This window comes from Oncorhynchus tshawytscha, unplaced genomic scaffold, assembly GCF_018296145.1.
Source record: "Oncorhynchus tshawytscha isolate Ot180627B unplaced genomic scaffold, Otsh_v2.0 Un_contig_10214_pilon_pilon, whole genome shotgun sequence".
In the NCBI taxonomy this organism is placed as follows: Eukaryota; Metazoa; Chordata; class Actinopteri; order Salmoniformes; family Salmonidae; genus Oncorhynchus; species Oncorhynchus tshawytscha.
This window is the reverse complement of record NW_024609199.1, coordinates 15,989-35,000: the sequence shown is the minus strand read 5'-3', so window position 1 is coordinate 35,000 and position 19,012 is coordinate 15,989. Positions and strand designations below refer to the sequence as shown.

Genomic DNA, 19,012 nt, shown 5'->3' with positions numbered 1-19,012 from the left:
TCCCTACCCCAGAACCAACACGCTGTGTACTGACTGTCCTACCCCAGAACCAACACACTGTGTACTGACTGTTCTACCCCAGAACCAACACACTATACCTGGTTAACAGGTGTGTGTCCCCTACCACTACTAGAGTCCTGGTTAACAGGTGTGTGTGTCCCTATATAGTCCACTACTAGAGTCCTGGTTAACAGGTGTGTGTGTCCCTATATAGTCCACTACTAGAGTCCTGGTTAACAGGTGCGTGTGTCCCTATATAGTCCACTACTAGAGTCCTGGTTAACAGGTGCGTGTGTGTCCCTATATAGTTCACTACTAGAGTCCTGGTTAACAGGTGCGTGTGTGTCCTATATAGTTCACTACTAGAGTCCTGGTTAACAGGTGTGTGTGTCCCCTATATAGTTCACTACTAGAGTCCTGGTTAACAGGTGTGTGTGTCCCTATATAGTCCACTACTAGAGTCCTGGTTAATAGGTGTGTGTCCCCTATGTAGTCTACTACTAGAGTCCTGGTTAACAGGTGTGTGTCTCCTATATAGTCCAGGTTAACAGGTGTGTGTATTCCTGGTTAGTCCAGGTTAACAGGTGTGTGTCCCTATATAGTCCACTACTAGAGTCCTGGTTAACAGGTGTGTGTGTGTCCTATATAGTCCACTACTAGGGTCCTGGTTAATAGGTGTGTGTGTCCTATATAGTTCACTACTAGAGTCCTGGTTAATAGGTGTGTGTGTCCCTATATAGTCCACTACTAGAGTCCTGGTTAACAGGTGTGTGTGTCCCCTATACAGTCCACTACTAGAGTCCTGGTTAACAGGTGTGTGTGTCCCCTATATAGTCCACTACTAGAGTCCTGGTTAACAGGTGTGTGTGTCCCTATATAGTCCACTACTAGAGTCCTGGTTAACAGGTGTGTGTGTCCCCTATATAGTCCACTACTAGAGTCCTGGTTAACAGGTGTGTGTGTCCCTATATAGTCCACTACTAGAGTCCTGGTTAACAGGTGCGTGTGTGTCCTATATAGTTCACTACTAGAGTCCTGGTTAACAGGTGTGTGTGTCCCTATATAGTCCTGGTTAACAGGTGTGTGTGTCCCTATATAGTCCTGGTTAACAGGTGTGTGTGTCCCTATATAGTCCTGGTTAACAGGTGTGTCCCCTATACAGTCCACTACTAGAGTCCTGGCTAACAGGTGTGTCTCTCCTATATAGTCCTGGTTAACAGGTGTGTGTGTGTTCCCTATATAGTCCTGGTTAACAGGTGTGTGTGTCCCCTATATAGTCCACTACTAGAGTCCTGGCTAACAGGTGTGTGTGTCCCCTATATAGTCCACTACTAGAGTCCTGGTTAACAGGTGTGTGTGTCCCCTATATAGTCCACTACTAGAGTCCTGGTTAACAGGTGCGTGTGTCCCCCTATATAGTCCACTACTAGAGTCCTGGTTAACAGGTGCGTGTGTGTCCTATATAGTCCAGTACTAGAGTCCTGGTTAACAGGTGTGTGTGTACTATATAGTCCACTACTAGATTCCTGGGTAACAGGTGTGTGTGTCCCTATATAGTCCACTACTAGAGTCCTGGTTAATAGGTGTGTGTCCCCTATGTAGTCCACTCCTAGAGTCCTGGTTAACAGGTGTGTGTGTGTCCTATGTAGTCCACTACTAGAGTCCTGGTTAACAGGTGTGTCTCTCCTATATAGTCCTGGTTAACAGGTGTGTGTGTCCTATATAGTCCAGGTTAACAGGTGTGTGTCCCCTATATAGTCCACTACTAGAGTCCTGGTTAACAGGTGTGTGTGTCCTATATAGTCCACTACTAGAGTCCTGGTTAACAGGTGTGTGTGTGTCGTATATAGTCCACTACTAGGTCCTGGTTAACAGGTGTGTGTGTGTCGTATATAGTCCACTACTAGAGTCCTGGTTAACAGGTGTGTGTGTCCTATATAGTCCACAACTAGAGTCCTGGTTAACAGGTGTGTGTGTCCCCTATATAGTCCACTACCAGAGTCCTGGTTAACAGGTGTGTGTCCCCTATATAGCCCACTACCAGAGTCCTGGTTAACAGGTGTGTGTGTCCCCTATATAGTCCAGGTACAGGTGTGTCCCCTATATAGTCCATGTTAACAGGTGTGTCCCCTATATAGTCCAGGTACAGGTGTGTCCCCTATATAGTCCATGTTAACAGGTGTGTCCCTATATAGGCCAATATTAACACGTGTTTCCCCTATGTAGTCCAGGTACAGGTGTGTTCCCTTTATAGTCCAGGTTAACAGGTGTGTCCCCTATATAGTCCATGTTAACAGGCGTGTCCCCTATATAGTCAGGTACAGGTGTGTCCCCTATATAGTCCAGGTACAGGTGTGTCCCCTATATAGTCCAGGTTAACAGGTGTGTTCCTATATAGTCCAGGTTAACAGGTGTGTCCCCTATATAGTCCAGGTTAACAGGTGTGTCCCCTATATAGTCCAGGTACAGGTGTGTCTCCTATATAGAGGTTAACAGGTGTGTGTGTATTCCCTATATAGTCCAGGTTAACAGGTGTGTGTGTGTCTATATAGTCCTGGTTAACAGGTGTGTCCCCTATACAGTCCACTACTAGAGTCCTGGTTAACAGGTGTGTGTGTGTCCTATATAGTCCACTACTAGAGTCCTGGTTAACAGGTGGGTGTCCCCTATATAGTCCTCTTAGAGTCCTGGTTAACAGGTGTGTCCCCTATACAGTCCACTACTAGAGTCCTGGTTAACAGGTGTGTGTCCCCTATATAGTCCACTACTAGAGTCCTGGTTAACAGGTGTGTGTGTCCCTATATAGTCCACTACTAGAGTCCTGGTTAACAGGTGTGTGTGTCCCCTATATAGTCCAGTACTAGAGTCCTGGTTAACAGGTGTGTGTGTACCCTATATAGTCCACTACTAGGTCCTGGTTAACAGGTGTGTGTGTGTCCTATATAGTCCACTACTAGAGTCCTGGTTAACAGGTGTGTGTGTCCCTATATAGTCCACTACTAGAGTCCTGGTTAATAGGTGTGTGTCCCTATATAGTCCACTACTAGAGTCCTGGTTAACAGGTGTGTGTCCCTATGTAGTCCACTACTAGAGTCCTGGTTAACAGGTGTGTGTGTGTCCTATATAGTCCACTACTAGATTCCTGGGTAACAGGTGTATGTGTCCCTATATAGTCCACTACTAGAGTCCTGGTTAACAGGTGTGTGTGTCCTATATAGTCCAGTACTAGAGTCCTGGTTAACAGGTGTGTGTGTCCTATATAGTCCACTACTAGGTCCTGGTTAACAGGTGTGTGTGTGTCCTATATAGTCCACTACTAGATTCCTGGGTAACAGGTGTGTGTGTCCCTATATAGTCCACTACTAGAGTCCTGGTTAACAGGTGTGTCCCTATATAGTCCACTACTAGAGTCCTGGTTAACAGGTGTGTGTCCCTATGTAGTCCACTACTAGAGTCCTGGGTAACAGGTGTGTGTGTCCCTATATAGTCCACTACTAGAGTCCTGGTTAATAGGTGTGTGTCCCTATATAGTCCACTACTAGAGTCCTGGTTAACAGGTGTGTCTCTCCTATATAGTCCTGGTTAACAGGTGTGTGTGTGTTCCCTATATAGTCCAGGTTAACAGGTGTGTGTCCCCTATATAGTCCACTACTAGAGTCCTGGTTAACAGGTGTGTGTGTGTCCTATATAGTCCACTACTAGAGTCCTGGTTAACAGGTGTGTGTGTGTGTGTCCTATATAGTCCACTACTAGAGTCCTGGTTAACAGGTGTGTGTGTGTCGTATATAGTCCACTACTAGGGTCCTGGTTAACAGGTGTGTGTGTGTCGTATATAGTCCACTACTAGAGTCCTGGTTAACAGGTGTGTGTGTCCTATATAGTCCACTACTAGAGTCCTGGTTAACAGGTGTGTGTCCCTATATAGTCCACAACTAGAGTCCTGGTTAACAGGTGTGTGTGTCCCCTATATAGTCCACTACCAGAGTCCTGGTTAACAGGTGTGTGTGTCCCTATATAGCCCACTACCAGAGTCCTGGTTAACAGGTGTGTGTGTCCCCTATATAGTCCAGGTACAGGTGTGTCCCCTATATAGTCCATGTTAACAGGTGTGTCCCCTATATAGTCCAGGTACAGGTGTGTCCCCTATATAGTCCATGTTAACAGGTGTGTCCCTATATAGTAGTCCATGTTAACAGGTGTGTCCCCTATGTAGTCCAGGTACAGGTGTGTCCCCTATATAGTCCAGGTACAGGTGTGTTCCCTTTATAGTCCAGGTTAACAGGTGTGTCCCCTATATAGTCCATGTTAACAGGCGTGTCCCCTATATAGTCCAGGTACAGGTGTGTCCCCTATATAGTCCAGGTACAGGTGTGTCCCCTATATAGTCCAGGTTAACAGGTGTGTTCCCTATATAGTCCAGGTTAACAGGTGTGTCCCCTATATAGTCCAGGTTAACAGGTGTGTCCCCTATATAGTCCAGGTACAGGTGTGTCCCTATACAGTCCAGGTTAACAGGTGTGTGTGTTCCCTATATAGTCCAGGTACAGGTGTGTTCCCTATATAGTCCAGGTACAGGTGTGTCCCCTATATAGTCCAGGTTAACATGTGTGTTCCCTATAGTCCAGGTTAACAGGTGTGTCCCCTATATAGTCCAGGTTAACAGGTGTGTTCCCTATATAGTCCAGGTTAACAGGTGTGTCCCCTATATAGTCCAGGTACAGGTGTGTCCCCTATATAGTCCAGGTACAGGTGTGTTCCCTATATAGTCCAGGTACAGGTGTGTTCCTATATAGTCCAGGTACAGGTGTGTTCCCTATATAGTCCAGGTTAACAGGTGTGTTCCCTATATAGTCCATGTTAACCAGGCGTGTCCCCTATATAGTCCAGGTTAACAGGTGTGTCCCCTATATAGTCCAGGTACAGGTGTGTTCCCTATATAGTCCAGGTACAGGTGTGTTCCCTATATAGTCCAGGTACAGGTGTGTGTGCAGACAGCTGACCTGTGATGTCCATGAAGGCTCGGTCCCAGAACTCGTGGACGGTGTAACTCTCAGCAGAGGTGATGTTGACCGACAGGACGATGTCGTCCTCAACGTACTTCAAGATCAGGTTGTTGACCACAATGTTGACGTTGTTCACCACCCGACGGATTAGACTCTGGACGTAGCCTGGAGACACACACACACACACACACCATTAATTCAGTGTTAATACCCAGTGAAACAGAGACAAGTGTAATTCAGAGCTTCCTTAAAGCAACATTCCCTGGGAGCTAACCCTGACCCCTGATCTCTACCCTAACCCCCTAACCTCTCCTCTAACCCTGACCTCTCCTCTAACCCTGACCTCTCCTCTAACCCTGACCTATCTCTCAGACTCTAACCCTGACCTCTCTCCTCCTCTCAGACTCTAACCCTGACCCTCTCCGACTCTAACCCTGATCTCTCCTCTCAGACTCTAACCCTGACCTCTCCACTCCTCTCAGACTCTAACCCTGACCTCTCCTCTCCTCAGAATCTAACCCTGACCTCTCCTCTCCTCAGAATCTAACCCTGACCTCTCCTCTCCTCAGAATCTAACCCTGACCTCTCCTCTTAGACTCTAACCCTGACCTCTCCTCTTAGACTCTAACCCTGATCTCTCCTCTTAGACTCTAACCCTGACGTCTCCTCTCCTCAGAATCTAACCCTGACCTCTCCTCCTCTCAGACTCTAACCCTGACGTCTCCTCTCCTCAGAATCTAACCCTGACCTCTCCTCAGACTCTAACCCTGACCTCTCCACTCCTCTCAGACTCTAACCCTGACCTCTCCACTCCTCTCAGACTCTAACCCTGACCTCTCCTCTTAGACTCTAACCCTGACGTCTCCTCTCCTCAGAATCTAACCCTGACCTCTCCACTCCTCTCAGACTCTAACCCTGACCTCTCCTCTCCTCAGAATCTAACCCTGACCTCTCCTCAGACTCTAACCCTGACCTCTCCACTCCTCTCAGAATCTAACCCTGACCTCTCCACTCCTCTCAGACTCTAACCCTGACCTCTCCTCTTAGACTCTAACCCTGACGTCTCCTCTCCTCTCAGAATCTAACCCTGACGTCTCCTCTCCTCAGAATCTAACCCTGACCTCTCCTCTCCTCTCAGACTCTAACCCTGACCTCTCCTCAGAATCTAACCCTGACCTCTCCTCTCCTCAGACTCTAACCCTGACCTCTCCTCTCAGACTCTACTCTACCCTGACCTCTCCTCTGACTCTAACCCTGACCTCTCCTCTCCTCAGACTAACCATAACCTCCTGGCTCTGCGTGGGCTCGTAAATAAGCTCAGAGTCTGACATGTTATTTATTGTCACAGTGTGTCCCTTGGACATGAGCAGTTAAATTAGCTAAATATCCAGAAGAAAACAGTGTTACTCCAGTCCAGCGCCACAAATCTTCAGTGAATTCTCTCTCGTCTTCCCTCGGATGTGGAGCTCAGTCGAACCAGAACTATGTACAGCAGCAGGCCTCCACCTCCCTCCTCCTCCTCCCTCCACCACCACGCCTCGTAGACATTACCACCACTCAGGAGACTACATGCTCTCTGAAACATACAGACACTAGCTCCCTACTCCTCCTCCCTCCTCTCCCTCCTCCCAAACTCCTCCATCCCACCACCCCCAACTCTCCCTCCCTCCCTCCCTCCTCCATACTCCCTCCACTCCCTGTGCTCTCCTCTCCATACTCCCTCCACTCAAACTCCTCTATCCCACCACCCCCAACTCTCCCTCCTCCCAAATTCCTCTATCCCACCACCCCCCACTCTCCCTCCTCTCCCTCCCTCCACCCTCCTCCCTCCCTCATCTCCCTTCCACCACTCTCCCTCCCTCCACCCTCCTCCCAAACTCCTCTATCCCACTCTCCCTCCCTCCCTCCACCCTCCCTCCCTCCACTCCCTCCTCCCACCTCCCACCACTCTCCCTCCTCTCCCTGGACCAGCCTTTATACTGGACTCCTTGGTTAACCATGTCTCTGTAAGGCAGTACCAACTGATCCTGGACCAGCCTTTATACTGGACTCCTTGGTTAACCATGTCTCTGTAGGGCTGTAGCTGATCCTGGACCAGCCTTTATACTGGACTCCTTGGTTAACCATGTCTCTGTAAGGCTGTACCAACTGATCCTGGACCAGCCTTTATACTGGACTCCTTGGTTAACCATGTCTCTGTAAGGCTGTACCAACTGATCCTGGACCAGCCTTTATACTGGACTCCTTGGTTAACCATGTCTCTGTAAGGCTGTACCAACTGATCCTGGACCAGCCTTTATACTGGACTCCTTGGTTAACCATGTCTCTGTAAGGCAGTACCAACTGATCCTGGACCAGCCTTTATACTGGACTCCTTGGTTAGAACAGAAGTCCATGAATAGAGGGACTGTTCTGATATTTTCACACGACCAAAACACACATGTACAACGTTATGTGTGTGTGTGTGTGCGTGGTGTGTGTGTGTGCGTGGTGTGTGTGTGTGTGTGTGCGTGGTGTGTGTGTGTGTGTGTGTGTGTGTGTGTGTGTGTGTGGTGTTGGGGTCAGTCAGAAGGTTCCTGTCACACCTGCAGACTGAGCTCTGAGCTGGGCAGTAAAACAGCCTCCTGCTATTTCCACTCTGGATCTAATTTACCTGTTTCACCACCGACCGAGGCCCACTCCCCGCGCCCGGTCAGCCCAGAGCCCTCCACCGCAAACCCCAGCCCTCCACCCCAACCCCCAGCCCTCCACCCCAACCCCCAGCCCTCCACTCCAACCCCCACCCCTCCACCCCAACCCCAGCCCTCCACCCCAACCCCCAGCCCTCCACCCCAACCCCCAGCCCTCCACTCCAACCCCAGCCCTCCACTCCAACCCCACCCCTCCACTCCAACCCCAGCCCTCCACTCCAACCCCCAGCCCTCCACCCCAACCCTCCACCCCAACCCCCAGCCCTCCACTCCAACCCTCCACCCCAACCCCCAGCCCTCCACCCCAACCCCTCCACCCCACCCCAACCCCCACTCCAACCCCCAGCCCTCCACCCCAACCCCAGCCCTCCACCCCAACCCCAGCCCAGCCCTCCACTCCAACCCCCAGCCCTCCACTCCAACCCCCAGCCCTCCACTCCAACCCCAGCCCTCCACTCCAATCCCCAGCCCTCCACTCCAATCCCCAGCCCTCCACTCCAACCCCCATCCCTCCACCCCAACCCCCAGCCCTCCACTCCAACCCCTAGCCCTCCACCCCAACCTTCCACCCCAACCCCCAGCCCTCCACCCCAACCCCTCCACCCCAGCCCTCCACCCCAACCCCCCACCAACCCCCAGCCCTCCAACCCAACCCCCAGCCCTCCACCCCAACCCTTCCACCCCACCCCAACCCCCAGCCCTCCACCCCAACCCCTCCACCCCACCCCCCCCCAGCCCTCCACTCCAACCCCCAGCCCTCCACCCCAAGCCCTCCACCCCAACCCCTAGCCCTCCACCCCAACCCCCAACCCCTCCACCCCAACCCCTCCACCCCAACCCCTCCACTCCAACCCCTAGCCCTCCACCCCCAACCCCTCCACCCCCAACCCCTAGCCCTCCCCCCAACCCCTCCACCCCAACCCCTCCACCCCAACCCCTAGCCCTCCACCCCAACCCCCAGCCCTCCACCCCAACCCCACCCTGCTCTGTGAGCCTTCGTGCTGCTCTAAACCTCTGTAAACAATTGACACAGCCAGCACCTGTGCCTCAGCCCACAGGGAGGAAGCCCACTTAAAACTGTTCAACCATAAAATGACTGGAAAAAACAACTTTTATATGAGCTCAGCAACACAGAGCCAAGTCAAGTAGTCTCCTCTGTGGAATACAGGACCAGACTACTTGATGAGCTCAGCAACACAGACCCAAGTCAAGTAGTCTCCTCTGTGGAATACAGGACCAGACTACTTGATGAGCTCAGCAACACAGACCCAATTCAAGTAGTCTCCTCTGTGGAATACAGGACCAGACTACTTGATGAGCTCAGCAACACAGACCCAAGTCAAGTAGTCTCCTCTGTGGAATACAGGACCAGACTACTTGATGAGCTCAGCAACACAGACCCAAGTGTGTGAATGGTTCTGGATCTGAATGGTTTTGGATCTGAATGGTTCAGGGTCTGAATGGTTCAGGGTCTGAATGGTTCTGGGTCTGAATGGTTCAGGGTCTGAATGGTTCAGGGTCTGAATGGTTCTGGGTCTGAATGGTTCTGGGTCTGAATGGTTCTGGGTCTGAATGGTTATGGGCCTGAATGGTTCTGGATCTGAATGGTTCAGGGTCTGAATGGTTCAGGGTCTGAATGGTTCTGGATCTGAATGGTTCTGGATCTGAATGGTTCTGGATCTGAATGGTTCTGGATCTGAATGGTTCTGGATCTGAATGGTTCTGGATCTGAATGGTTCTGGATCTGAATGGTTCTGTGTCTGAATGGTTCTGGATCTGAATGGTTCAGGGTCTGAATGATTCAGGGTCTGAATGGTTCTGGGTCTGAATGGTTCTGGGTCTGAATGGTTCAGGGTCTGAATGGTTCAGGGTCTGAATGGTTCTCTCTTCTTTCAAACTACCTGTGAGTTCTATTGACTGCTGAATTCAACACTCAACAAACAAGAGCTTTCATCCCTCTTCCAAGAGAAATGCCCAAACTTCACTAAACTTTTGCCACAAAGTTGGAAACACAGAATCATCTAGAATGTCATTGTATGCTGTAGCGTTAAGATTTCCCTTCACTGGAACTAAGGGGCCTGAACCATGAAAAACAGCCCCAGACCATTATTTATCATCCACCAAACTTTACAGTTGGCACTATGCATTGGGACAGGTAGCGTTGCCCTGGCATCCGCCAAACCCAGATTTGTCCGTCGGACTTGCCAGATGGTGAAGCGTGATTCATCACTCCAGAGAACGTGTTTCCACTGCTGAGTCCAAAAGAGGTGAGCTTTACACCACTCCAGCCGATGCTTGGCATTACGCATGGTGATCTTAGGTTTGTGTGCGGCTGCTCAGCCATGGAAACCCATTTCATGAAGCTCCCGACCTATATATATATATAGTGCATAGACCTTGTTAAAACAGAAATGCTTGGCTACTGTTAAACAGGCCCTGTGTAACACAACCACACACTGTATACTATAACTCACACTGTTATAAATCCCCATTTACATCTCCAACTAAGAGTCATGTATTGTCGTCCAGCTGAAAGCAGTGGGTGGTGATACAGCACGGAGTTTCCCCAGAGCACGGAGGTTTCCCCAGAGTGGGTGGTGATACAGCACGGAGGTTTCCCCAGAGCACGGAGGTTTCCCCAGAGCACGGAGGTTTCCCCAGAGTGGGTGGTGATACAGCACGGAGGTTTCCCAGAGTGGGTTCCCCAGAGTGGGTTGTGATACAGCACGGAGGTTTCCCAGAGTGGGTTCCCCAGAGTGGGTTGTGATACAGCACGGAGGTTTCCCAGAGTGGGTTCCCCAGAGTGGGTTGTGATATAGCACGGAGGTTCCCCAGAGTGGGTTGTGATACAGCACGGAGGTTCCCCAGAGTGGGTGGTGATACAGCACGGAGGTTTCCCCAGAGTGGGTGGTGATACAGCACGGAGGTTTCCCAGAGTGGGTTCCCCAGAGTGGGTTGTGATACAGCACGGAGGTTTCCCAGAGTGGGTTGTGATACAGCACAGAGGTTCCCCAGAGTGGGTTGTGATACAGCACGGAGGTTCCCCAGAGTGGGTTGTGATACAGCACGGAGGTTTCCCAGAGTGGGTACTGATACAGCATGGAGGTTTCCCAGAGTGGGTGGTGATACAGCACGGAGGTTCTCCAGAGTGGGTTGTGATACAGCACGGAGGTTCCCCAGAGTGGGTTGTGATGCAGCACGGAGGTTTCCCCAGAGTGGGTTGTGATATAGCACGGAGGTTTCCCAGAGTGGGTTGATATAGCACGGAGGTTTCCCCAGAGTGGGTTGTGATGCAGCACGGAGGTTTCCCCAGAGTGGGTTGTGATGCAGCACGGAGGTTTCCCCAGAGTGGGTTGTGATGCAGCACGGAGGTTTCCCAGAGTGGGTTGTGATACAGCACAGAGGTTCCCCAGAGTGGGTTGTGATACAGCACGGAGGTTCCCCAGAGTGGGTGGTGATACAGCACGGAGGTTTCCCCAGAGTGGGTGGTGATACAGCACGGAGGTTTCCCCAGAGTGGGTGGTGATACAGCACGGAGGTTTCCCCAGAGTGGGTTGTGATGCAGCACGGAGGTTTCCCCAGAGTGGGTTGTGATGCAGCACGGAGGTTTCTCCAGACAGGCTATTTCAACACTATAAAAACTGCAGTTTACAGTCTGGCTGGCCGACAGCTACACTGTCCATATAATCCTGAGCTTTTTATTCTCTACAATTTAATTACAGATTAAGAGGTTTACAACAACTCTCACTCTCCATTCCTCAGCTCCTGGCGACTCACTGGTCTAGACCCAGCTCTACTGGTCTGGGATACTGGTCTACTGGTCTGGGATACTGGTCTACTGGTCTGGGATACTGGTCTAGACCCAGCTCTACTGGTCTGGGAAACAGGTCTGCACCCAGCTCTACTGGTCTGGGATACTGGTCTACACCCAGCTCTACTGGTCTGGGAAACAGGTCTACTGGTCTGGGATACTGCTCTACTGGTCTGGGATACTGCTCTACTGGTCTGGGATACTGGTCTACACCCAGCTCTACTGGTCTGGGATACTGGTCTACACCCAGCTCTACTGGTCTGGGATACTGGTCTACTGGTCTGGGAAACAGGTCTGCACCCAGGTCTACTGGTCTGGGAAACAGGTCTACTGGTCTGGGATACTGGTCTACACCCAGCTCTACTGGTCTGGGAAACAGGTCTGCACCCAGGTCTACTGGTCTGGGATACTGGTCTACTGGTCTGGGATACTGGTCTACACCCAGCTCTACTGGTCTGGGAAACAGGTCTGCACCCAGCTCTACTGGTCTGGGAAACAGGTCTACACCCAGCTCTACTGGTCTGGGAAACAGGTCTGCACCCAGCTCTACTGGTCTGGGAAACAGGTCTGCACCCAGCTCTACTGGTCTGGGAAACAGGTCTCACACCCAGCTCTACTGGTCTGGGAAACAGGTCTGCACCCAGCTCTACTGGTCTGGGAAACAGGTCTACACCCAGCTCTACTGGTCTGGGATACTGGTCTACACCCAGCTCTACTGGTCTGGGAAACAGGTCTGCACCCAAGTCTACTGGTCTGGGAAACAGGTCTGCACCCAGCTCTACTGGTCTGGGAAACAGGTCTGCACCCAGGTCTACTGGTCTGGGATACTGGTCTACACCCAGCTCTACTGGTCTGGGATACTGCTCTACTGGTCTGGGATACTGCTCTACTGGTCTGGGATACTGGTCTACACCCAGCTCTACTGGCCTGGGAAACTGGTCTACACCCAGCTCTACTGGTTGACATGGTAGTAAATTGTAAGTAAGTTGACATGGTAGTAAATTGTAAGTAAGTTGACATGGTAGTAAATGAGAGGTAAGTTGACATGGTAGTAAATTGTAAGTAAGTTGACATGGTAGTATATGAGTGGTACGTTGACATGGTAGTAAATGAGTGGTAAGTTGACATGGTAGTAAATGAGTGGTAAGTTGACATGGTAGTAAATGAGTGGTAAGTTGACATGGTAGTAAATGAGAGGTAGGTTGACATGGTAGTAAATGAGTGGTAAGTTGACATGGTAGTAAATGAGAGGTAGGTTGACATGGTAGTAAATGAGTGGTAGGTTGACATGGTAGTAAATGAGTGGTAGGTTGACATGGTAGTAAATGAGTGGTAAGTTGACATGGTAGTAAATGAGAGGTAGGTTGACATGGTAGTAATTGAGTGAGTGATGGATTCATCATTACGCCTGCAGAGAGTCTCTCCGGACAGTAAAATGAGTGGTAACTTTGGCCTCTGAAGTGTTTCATTGATAAAGCCCTAACAGATCTGGGTTTACAGCCTCACCCACACGGGGACTGTATTGTGTTGCTAAGTGTCATTGTTAGAGGCGTGTCGTTAGGAGGAGAGAGGTAGGAATCCCTGTCCTGTGGGACGACTGGAATCCCAAATTACACCCTATTCCCTAGATGGTGCCCTACTTTTGAGCAGGATGCACAGGGCTAGGGAATGGGAACACGTCGAGGACCGCGGTGGTCAGACGCCCCTTTTCTGATAAGACCTGTCCTGTCAGTGATTCATCCACCCACTGAGGCCTAGCCCTGCCTGGTGGTCAGCGTGAAGCAGGGGGTAGAGTACTCCCTGTGGCCACGGAGCCATCACTCACCTGGGGGCAGGTCTGGGTCAGAGGGCGGCCTGCTGGAGGCGACGGGGCTTGGGGAGGGTCTTGGAGCTCTCTGAGGCGCTGCGACTGGTGGAGCTAGAACCACTCTCATGGTCGTCCTGCACAGGAAAACAAACACACAGAGAGATTTAATAATCACTTTTGTTTATTATCTATTTCTCTTGCTTTGGCAATGTGTTTCCATGCCAATAAAGCACTTAAATTGAATTTAATTCTGAGAGAGATACAGAGACACACAGAGAGAGAGAGAGAGAGAGAGAGAGAGAAAGAGAGACATAGTCAGAGAGACAGAGAGAAGGAGAGAGAGAGACAGAAGGAGAAAGACAGAGAGAGCATGAGACAGAGACAAGCAGAGAGAGAAGGAGAGAGAGAGACAAGGAGAGAGAGAGAGAGAGAGAGAGACAGAGAGAGAGAGAGAGAGAGAGAGAGAGAGAGAGAGAGAGAGACAGACGGAGAGAGAGAGAGAGAGAGAGAGAGAGAGAGAGAGAGAGAGAGAGAGAGAGAGAGAGAGAGAGAGAGAGAGAGAGAGAGAGAGAGACAAGGAGAGAGACAAGGAGAGAGACAAGGAGAGAGACAAGGAGAGAGACAAGGAGAGAGACAAGGAGAGAGACAAGGAGAGAGAGAGAGAGAGAGAGAGAGACTATATTTCCACATGGTTACAACACTGTATACAGACATAATGACATGTGTATAACCCTTTGAAACCTGAGCGTAATGTTTACTGTTCATTTATTATTGATTATTTCACCTTTGTTTATGATCTATTTCACCTGCTTTAACAATGTAAACACATGTGTCCCATGGTAATAAAGCCCCTTGAATTGAAATGAGAGAGACATGAGCAGAGGACTAGGTGTAGGAGGGAGGGAGGGGTAGGGGTCACAAGGCTGCTGCAGAGGGGTGGGAGGTTGAAGGGGAGGGAGGGAGGGGTAAGGGGTCACAAGGCTGCTGCAGAGGACTAGGTGTAGGAGGGAGGGAGGGGGTAAGGGGTCACAAGGCTGCTGCAGAGGTGTAGGAGGGAGGGAGGGGTAAGGGGTCACAAGGCTGCTGCAGAGGTGTAGGAGGGAGGGAGGGGTAAGGGGTCACAAGGCTGCTGCAGAGGACTAGGTGTAGGAGGGAGGGAGGGGTAAGGGGGTCACAAGGCTGCTGCAGAGGTGTAGGAGGGAGGGAGGGAGGGGTAAGGGGTCACAAGGCTGCTGCAGAGGTGTAGGAGGGAGGGAGGGAGGGGTAAGGGGTCACAAGGCTGCTGCAGAGGTGTAGGAGGGAGGGAGGGAGGGGTAAGGGGTCACAAGGCTGCTGCAGAGGGGTGGGAGGTGGAGGGAGGGAGGGAGGGGTAAGGGGGTCACCTGCTGCAGAGGGGTGGGAGGTGGAGGGAGGGGTAAGGGGTCACAAGGCTGCTGCAGAGGGGTGGGAGGTGGAGGGAGGGAGGGAGGGGTAAGGGGTCACAAGGCTGCTGCAGAGGGGTGGGAGGTGGAGGGAGGGGTAAGGGTCACAAGGCTGCTGCAGAGGGGTGGGAGGTTGAAGGGGAGGGAGGGGGTCACAAGGCTGCTGCAGAGGGGTGGGAGGTTGAAGGGGAGGGAGGGGGGTCACAAGGCTGCTGCAGAGGTGTGGGAGGTTGAGGGAGAGGGAGGGGGTCACAAGGCTGCTGCAGAGGGGTGGGAGGTTGAGGGGGAGGGAGGGGGTCACAAGGCTGCTGCAGAGGGGGTGGGAGGTTGAAGGGGAGGGAGGGGGGTCACAAGGCTGCTGCAGAGGGGTGGGAGGTTGAAGGGGAGGGAGGGGGGTCACAAGGCTGCTAGAGGTGTGGGAGGTTGAGGGGAGGGAGGGAGGGGGTCACAAGGCTGCTGCAGAGGGGTGGGAGGTTGAAGGGGAGGGAGGGGGTCACAAGGCTGCTGCAGAGGGGTGGGAGGTTGAGGGAGAGGGAGGGGGTCACAAGGCTGCTGCAGAGGGGTGGGAGGTTGAAGGGGAGGGAGGGGGTCACAAGGCTGCTGCAGAGGTGGGAGGTTGAGGGGGAGGGAGGGGGGTCACAAGGCTGCTGCAGAGGGGTGGGAGGTTGAAGGGGAGGGAGGGGGTCACAAGGCTGCTGCAGAGGTGTGGGAGGTTGAGGGGAGGGAGGGGGGGGGGGGTCACAAGGCTGCTGCAGAGGGGTGGGAGGTTGATGGGGGAGGGAAGGGGAGGGAGGGGGTCACAAGGCTGCTGCAGAGGGGTGGGAGATTGATGGGGAGGGAGGGGGTCACAAGGCTGCTGCAGAGGGGTGGGAGGTTGATGGGAGGGAGGGTAAGGGGTCACAAGGCTGCTGCAGAGGGGTGGGAGGTGGAGGGAGAGGGAGGGAGGGGGTCACAAGGCTGCTGCAGAGGGGTGGGAGGTTGAGGGGAGGGAGGGGGTCACAAGGCTGCTGCAGAGGGGTGGGAGGTTGATGGGGAGGGAGAGAGGGGTCACAAGGCTGCTACAGAGGGGTGGGAGGTTGAGGGGAGGGAGGGGTGTAGACATGCACCAGTGATCACCACTAACACTCCTCCCTGGTTTACAACCTCCTCCAGTGCCCTTATGAACCCTAATCAATAGCATACAGGGGTGGACACCATGGGGACACTGCAGGGCAGAGAGCACACACACACACACACACACACACACACACACAGGTGGTTAACATGGCAGTCTGAGAACTCAGCGTTGTTCTGACGAACCGAAACACTAATGGTGTCAAACCAAACAGGCTGCATAACCCCCTCTCCTCCCTCCTCTTCCTCCCCTCCCCCTCTTCCTCCTCCCCCTCCCCGTTCCCCCTCCTCCTCTTCTGCTCTTCCCCCATTCCTCCTACTTCTCCTCCCCTTCCCTCCTACTTCTCCTCCTCCTCCCTCCCATTCCCTTCTCCTCCCCTTCCCTCCTACTTCTCCTTCTCCCTCCCTCCCCTCCTACTTCTCCCTCCCATTCCCTTCTCCTCCCCTTCCCTCCTTCTCCTCCTCCTCCCTCCCCTTCCCTCCTTCTCCTCCTCCTCCTCCCTCCCATTCCCTTCTCCTCCCCTTCCCTCTTACTTCTCCTCCTCATCCCTACCATTCCCTTCTCCTCCCTTCCCTCTTACTTCTCCTCCTCCTCCCTACCATTCCCTTCTCCTTCCCTCCTACTTCTCCTCCCCTACTTCCCTCCCTCCTACTTCTCCTCCCCTTCTACTTCTCCTCCCCTTCTACTTCTCCTCCCATTCTACTTCTCCTCCCTTTCCCTCCTACTTCTCCTCCCATTCTACTTCTCCTCCCTTCTACCTCTCCTCCCCTTCTACTTCTCCTCCCCTTCTACCTCTCCCCCTTCTACTTCTCCTCCCCTTCTACTTCTCCTCCCATTCCCTTCTCCTCCCCTTCTACTTCTCCTCCCATTCTACTTCTCCTCCCATTCCCTTCTCCTCCCCTTCTACTTCTCCTCCCCTTCTACTTCTCCTCCCATTCTACTTCTCCTCCCATTCCCTTCTCCTCCCCTTCTACTTCTCCTCCCATTCCCTTCTCCTCCCCTTCTACTTCTCCTCCCATTCCCTTCTCCTCCCATTCCCTTCTCCTCCCATTCCCTTCTCCTCCCTTCCTCCCCCTCCCTTCTTCTTACCCCCTCCTCCTCCCTCCCCCTCCCTCCCCCTCCCTTCTTCTTACCCCTCCTCCCCTCCCCCTCATCCCTCCCTCCTTGTCCCTCCCTCCCTTCCTCCTCCCCCTGTTATACTGTGACAACTCTCCAGCCATCCATTTTAACCTCCAGGTTTGACAGGATGTGATCAGACCAGTCCTCTGCTTGTGGTGTTGGTGTAGTAATGAAGATGACATTTAAACATGGACTGAATGAATGTGTTTCCCCCAGTCGGTCGGTCGGTCGGGTCGGTCGGTGGGCTAAAGTAAACACAGTGATGCCAAAACAGACTGTCTGGTGAAAATATTTACACTGAGCGCCTAACACACACACACACACACATCACTGAGCCGCCGTGGCCCAGCTCGGTGGGAACTGGTAAACAGAATGTGGAGGAATAATAAATACCTCATCAAGGTTGTGAATTATAGAAACAGGGCAACAATAAGACAGAGATTATAGTCTGATTATCTCACTTCATTTGTAAACGTTCCGTCACTTCAAAACGCTGCGATGTTTACGGACAGACATTAAATACAGATAAAACACAGGGATCTGACACAGTGACAATCAGTATAGGGGGCTCCTGGGGGCTCCTGGGGGCTCCTGGGGGCTCCTGGGGCCTGGGGGCGGCCCTGGGGCTCCTGGGGCCTCCTGGGGGCTCTGGGGCCCTGGGGGCTCCTGGGGGTGGGGCCCTGGGGGGCTCCTGGGGGGCCCTGGGGGGCTCCTGGGGCTCCTGGGGGCTCCTGGGGGGGATCTGGGGGCCTCCTGGGGGCTCCTGGGGGTGGGCTCCTGGGGGCTCCTGGGGGGCCCTGGGGCTCCTGGGGGCTCCTGGGGGCCTCCTGGGGGGCTCCTGGGGGCTCCTGGGGGCTCCTGGGGGCTCCTGGGGGCCCTGGGCTCCTGGGGGCTCCTGGGGGGCTCCTGGGCTCCTGGGGGCTCCTGGGGGCTCCTGGGGGGCTCCTGGGGGGGGCTCCTGGGGGGGAGCTCCTGGGGGTCTAGGGGCCTCCTGGGGGTCCTGGGGGACTCCTGGGGGGCTCCTGGGGGGGTCTGGGGCCTCCTGGGGGTGGGGCTCCTGGGGGTCTAGGGGCCTCCTGGGGAGGGTCTGGGGCTCCTGGGGGAGGGTCCTGGGGCCTCCTGGGGGGGGGGCTCCTGGGGAGGGTCTAGGGGCCTCCTGGGGGGTCCTGGGGGTCGTGGGGTCCTGGGGGGTCCTGGGGGGGGTCCTGGGGAGGCTCCTGGGGGGGTCCTGGGGGTGGGGCTCCTGGGGGGGTCTAGGGGCCTCCTGGGGAGAGTAGGGGCTCCTGGGGGGGGTTCTTGGGGAGGGTCTAGGAGGGGGCTCCTGGGAGGGGAGGGTATGGGTGGGGGGGTCCTGGGAGGGTCTAAGTGGGGGGTCCTGGGGAGGTGGCTCCTGGGGGGGTCTAGGGGCCTCCTGGGTATGGGTGGGGAGGGGGGTCCTGGGGAGAGTCTAGGGGGGCTCCTGGGGAGAGATCCTGGGGAGGATCCTGGGGAGGGTCTGGGGAAGGTAGCAGGTAAAGGGCTTGGAGGTGGAATGTTCTGTCTGGCCTCCAGGCGTGTCAACTCAGCTGTTGCCCTGAGGAGATGACGCCAGCAGAGAAGCCCTGCCAGATTGAGTGACAGGAGAGGGGGACCCCCTACCCAGAAAGTAAGTAGGGACGGAGGGTTAGGGCACCGGAAAGCCAAGCATGACCTCTCACCCTCCTCTGCCCCTGTAGACGTCTGGCTCTAGTGGTCCTGCGTCGAGGTCTTGTCTGAGGGGGAACCAATGATTGGAGAAACTAAGGCCAAAGCCATCCATCACGTAACACCATTCATTCCTATGTGAAGCTGACTCAGCATGTACAGTTTGAGCTAGTCCAGGAGGCTCAGCGCTGCCTCCTCTCCACGATGCCACCTTTCCAACAAGTCAGTTTGTCAAATTTCTGCCCTGCTAGAACTGCCCCGGGTCAACTGTAAGTGCTGTTATTGTGAAGTGGAAACGTCTAGGAGCAACAACGGCTCAGCCGTGAAGTGGTAGGCAACACAAGCTCACAGAACGGGCTTCCGG

At 53.5% G+C, this 19,012-nt stretch overlaps 1 pseudogene; it reads right to left on the bottom strand.

Moving 5' to 3' along the window:
- The window catches only part of LOC112242224, an 81,938-nt pseudogene extending 63,175 nt beyond the window's left edge, over positions 1-18,763 (bottom strand).
- Positions 18,764-19,012: the final 249 nt, after the last annotated feature.